The following is a 5,555-nucleotide window of genomic DNA, read 5'->3' on the forward strand; positions in this document are numbered from 1 at the left end:
TCTCTGAAGCTGCCTAATTGTTTCTCTCTCCACTAATTCCATTACAAAGCTTGTTTCAGCACATTTCGAAGCCTGTGAGCTGACAGGAAACTATAAGACACAGGAGATAGTCGCTTTAAAAATTTTTGAGGCAAAAAGTTCAAAACATGTTTGTTTGATTCTTCTAGGGACAACAACCAGAAAAGGTTATCAAAATAGGTATTTTGGTATTTCATGGACAATTACTCTGGTTCTTAACACTCTTGTGAAAAATGCAATTTTCATTAGCTCAATCACTTTCACATCTGAGAAAGTATTTTTTCTCCTTGTGGGAAGAAACAGAGTACATACAGGGGCCATCACTTCCACTTTGAAATGGGTTGATAAATTTGTTCAAGCCAGAATGTGGAGGAAGGCCAAATCCGTATTTCTTTAATGAGAAAGAAAAGAGGTCCGGGGATGTTAGGTTTCTATCCCTGTGGTGGATATTCCTACTTCAGTAACTTTGGTTCATACTGCACACTTGCCCTCTATCACCCCCAGCAGATGTTTCAATGTGCAGGTATGATCAAAACATTTATGAGATACTCTTTTAGTTTTGTTACAATGTCCATCTCTTTATCTTGTATTTGCTTAAGTTGCTTCTTGCTCATTCAGTAGAAACAGTCTAATTTGTCCACATTCAGAATTTATTTCCTCTCTCTTACCTTTTATCTTTTTGTCAGCTCCACTGACATGCTGACTTGCAAACTTAGTCATTTTTTTTTTTTTCAGCTCATTCCCCATTGTTCTTCAAGGGCTCAATGCCACATTCTAGAATTTTCATGTGATGGGAGCGGCTTTCTTCACACGATATATGTGCTGTTTCTGGTGTTTGGTGGAGAAAATATACTGTATACATGAAACCTCTAGGTCTTTCATACAGAAAAGAGTTGAAAGTTGATTGTACTTCTCAAACATAGCATTCTCTTCATGCCTCTTCCTTTTGCTTCCTCTGATCTGGAGAGTGCCTTAGTGATTTACATCAAATTACTGAGCTGGGATTTGCTCCTGAAGTTCTTATCTGGACAGAAAAAAATGTCAGACGGGGCATGGAAAGGTATCCTATAGCTCCTTTCAGGAAATACTGTTGCAGGAGTGACAGAAGATGTGCCCACAGTTGATGGTCACTGGGTCTTCAAGTAATCCTGCCAGATGGGCAGCTGGGCTGATTTTGGAGATCTGCCAGGGCTGTCACAAATGCCATAGAGCCAAACAAAGGTAGTGGGGGAGGTGATGCTCCCTTCATCAGGGCCTGCGTCTCTGGAGTTCCAGATTCAGTGGGAAGTGTACATCCCTCAGACCTCAAAGGCTGACTAGCTTCAGGACTCACTGGCCTGGCATGCTGGTGGCAGGCATGACAAGTCCTCTGTTACCTTCTGGAGGTAAGAGCCAAGAAGGATACACAGCTTGCTGGCCCATTACATATTGCTCATCTGAAGTTCAGTGACCTTCTTCTTCCAGGAAGTAGCTCCAGTCCAAGCAAGGGAGCCATCATTGCTTTACAATGTAGACATGGAGAGAATAACACCCTCACCAATGACTGACTGATGACTGGGGCATGTGGCTCAAGGCTCAGGCTGAGACTGCACAGGAGTGTCTGAGCTGCATGAGACGCAGGACATAGACCTCAACACACTCCTGAGCACTTGGGTCCTGCATCAAAAGTGCACACTGGTCCCCTAAGGCGATTAGTATTTCCCGGAAGTGGCCACTATGGTCTTTTGAAGATCATCATAAATGCACACATGCATACACAATCTAATTGAAGCCATGGATGCCATGTAGACCTGAAAATGAATTCCACCACAACCCACAGAGAGAAGCCTTCCCGGACTGCTTTCATCCTTGAGCTGCTTTAGTCTCCTTCCAAAAATAAACCAGATTAGCTGAATTAAACATTGCATGTCAATCCTCTACACCAGTGATTTTCAAAATGTGGTCATTAGTCCAGCAACAGTTTCTGGGGTTGCATCTCAGAACTTTTGAATCAGAAATCCTGGCAGCAGAACTCAGCAATCTGTATTTTTACGATTCCTCCAAGGTATTTCAGATGCACCTAAATTTTGACAGTCACTGTTCTACACAAAACCTTGCAATGGCTTAGTCAGAGTTAAGGACAAAGTCCTTGTGATGGTCTGAGACCTAACAGCACTTCTCCCATACCTTCTTCCTGCTTGTTAACCTCTTCAGATACACTGGTCTTCTGGCTCTTCCTTGACTACACCAGATTTTCTAACATCTCTTTACATTGTACTGTTTCTTTCCTTTGCCTAATATCTTCTAGTGAATCATGGGCTTCAATTCCTCCCTCTTCAATGGATTGTCACTCTTCCAGTAAACTCTTTTGATCCCTTGCCTAGATTTATGTCCTCCCACTGAGACTCTGCACACTAATACTTATTCTTCACATTGGAGCTTGTTAGTGATTTCCTTTCATAAGTCTCACCATTTATCCACTTTTACAAGTTTATTGTAACCAGAAAGAGAGAGATGTGTCAATTTACTGTTCTATCAACTTGGATTCAAATTATTTTGTAGTTCAAAGTTTGCCATTCAATATCAGAACTCTATTATTCTCAGTGATCCTAGCATACATGCAACCTTCCTTTTCTGTTTTTTTCCCCCTTTGCTTCAGCTGTATCAAAGAAATTTCACAGCAAAACTTCTGTTTAATGATTACTTTTTCCCAAAGATCTTTTTTTTTTTCTCTTAATTTTATTCTTGGAATAAATGAAGGGAAGAATGAACAAAGGGATGGATGGTCAGTTTCATTTGGGACAATAATATTATCTTGACAAATATCAAATCAAATAAAAATAATGGCACCTGGTCTGATAGCCATGGGAAGAGCATTGTTTCAAAAATTTTAGAAAGAAAAAAAATTTCTAGGTGGTAAAATATTTTAGTAGTAAGTTTCAGGAGGGAGAAAGCCTTTTATTTGTTAAAAATAAAAAATAGCCCTTTAGTTGTTCATTTATTAAGAAAATGCTTTGGTGTACAAAAAATTTTAACTGTAAATGATTTTCTTTAATTGAAATGTTAAATGGAAAAAAAAAAAGAACAGGTGTTTTATATAGGTCTGAAGCCCTGAGGTTTCAGTTATATAAACAAGAATTGAAATAAATACCATATTAAAAATGTATGAGTTTTATTTATTTATCAGAATTACTTGGTACCTTTTCTTTGTAACTTCAATATATATATATTATTTTCTAGTCTCAGGGTCAACTTTCCTCTAGGGGCACCATAGAATTTCTAGAAGTGTTGCTCTTAGTTACTATTTCCAGTTCCTTTTTTTATTACCTCTGTAGATCTCATCTATCTGCGGTTCTCTACTTAACTTAAAATGAACCTTGCTGTTATCAACTCTGAATATATTTGGGAATACATCTGGGTATATCTGAAGTAAAAAGAGAGCCTCAAAATAGGGAATATAGAAATTTTCTCTCCATCCCCTGAATTTTACTCAGAATGTTGTCTCTTACAATCCAAACAACCATGATACTCCCCATGTGGCTAATTCTCTTATAAATGCAAAAATATTTATCTGTAAGAATTTTATTTAACAGACAACAGTTTTTAGAGAAAAACATCTAATGGTCTCATTTTCCATTTATTTGTCTGCAATGTATTTGTATCTGTGAACCTCCTATTCTCTCCTACTGCTTGAGTAATTATGTGCTAAACTTTTCCTTAAATAATTATGTGCTAAACTTGATGTATTTATGACTCAGACATTCTGACAACAGAATTTTTATCATCAACAAAAAAATGACAGATGATGTATCTATTTTTAAATGCATGGACTCAATTCTTACTACAGCTAATGGTGGTCATAATAAATAGGCTGAGTGTAACTTCTTTACCTAAACGGGGCTTAACATTTAGTGCACATTTTGTGTTTGTTTAGAATTAACTTTTAAAATGTAATCAGATTTTTTTCCATGCATGGGCCACTAAATGAGGACAGTTAGCATCTTCTAAGAGCTAATGACCAGTATATGAGGGGTATGACAAACGTAATGAATGTACCTCAGTTACCAAAAATGTAAAGAGAGAAAGACTGCATATAGGGCATTTTAATGTTGGTGTTCGAAGAAGACTCTTTGAAGAGCTGACATGTAGGACAATAAGGGGATAAGGACATCTGACATGGTGTGACTCAGATGCAAAGAAGACTCAGATTTCTGGGGAGAGGATTTCGGGCAGAGAAAGGAGCCCGTGCAAAAGCCTAAGTTGGGGGAGATTGTAATTATACATGATACTGAATTTTTATTTTAGCATGGGGAGATGAATAATTTATTCTAACTTCCTTTCATATACTTTTCTTTTTGTCATTTTTTGACATTGATTTGAAGACTCATTTCTTTTATTCTTACCTAATAACAAACATTTGAGGATATTGTTTTTATGTGTGAGAATGGGCTTTACTAAGTCACATGGTTGTATTATTTAGGAATTAAAAAAAATTGTTTCTCACCTATTAATTGGCGATAATACCATACATCTTCTAGGATTGTTGTAAGGATTAAATGAGTTAATATATATAAATGGCTAGGAAGAGGGACAGAAATATAATAATTGCTACAACATGTGCTAGCTACTTATCCCTCTTTATCTTTCTCATTATTATTATTAATATCCATGTTTTTGTGCATTATTTGTGCATAACTGTACATTATTTGATTTTGTCTAGTGCACCTTATTGGCTTAGATTATGTCCTTATGTTTCTCTTTCCTAACTTATGAAATCTAGGTAGCGTTTTTACTCCACTATAATATCCATAAAATATTAGAACACATATTTCCTTCTTCCTGCACCTCACTCATTCTATATTATTTCTTGTTATTACGTCCACCTGCACCATTCATTTTAACTCCATATGTGTTCATAAAAATTGTATTCTGCTCTGTAATGGAAGCCATTTAGCATTCTCTCTATAGTTACATGCTTCCTTATTTTTAGCACTGGATAAAAAATTTATGCCAAAACTTAGTTACTTAACGCAGCAGACATTTGCTATCTCTGTTCCTGGAGGCCAGAATTCCGAGTGTTGCTTAGCTGAGTGTGTCCTGCCTTTCCTTTATGCTCTCTCATGAGGTGGCATGCAAGCTGCTGATGGGTGCAGTCTCATTGCAAAGGAGGATTTGGTTCCTCACAGGTCTTTGAGACCCTCAGGGTCTCATGGACTCAGCTCCTTTCCTTGCAGGCATCTCTTAGTGCAGCTCATGTCCTAACAGCTACAAGGGAGGGAGAGAGAGGCTCCAGAACAAAAGCCACTGTCTTTTATAAGTAAATCTAGGAGCTGAAGTCTACCATACTCCACTCCATAGGAAGAAGTTACCAAGTCCAGCCCACATTCAATGGAAGGAATTACACAAGGGAATGAAGACCAGGAGGCAAGGACTGTTGGGGGACCTCTTCCAGGCTGCCTGCTACAAATAGATTTAGTGCTCATAGCCTGATCTTTTATAGACACAACTTTGCATTATTTCTTTGGACTCATCTATTTGTTCCAATTCCCCACCATTTC

At 37.7% G+C, this 5,555-nt stretch overlaps 1 pseudogene; it reads right to left on the reverse strand.

The window, feature by feature from the left end:
- Positions 1–268: 268 nt before the first annotated feature.
- On the reverse strand, positions 269–1,225 carry LOC102742616 (tripartite motif-containing protein 60-like; annotated as a pseudogene).
- Positions 1,226–5,555: the final 4,330 nt, after the last annotated feature.

The sequence above is a fragment of the Leptonychotes weddellii genome, chromosome 3, assembly GCF_054177405.1.
Source record: "Leptonychotes weddellii isolate Sample4059 chromosome 3, ASM5417740v2, whole genome shotgun sequence".
Taxonomy (NCBI): Eukaryota; Metazoa; Chordata; class Mammalia; order Carnivora; family Phocidae; genus Leptonychotes; species Leptonychotes weddellii.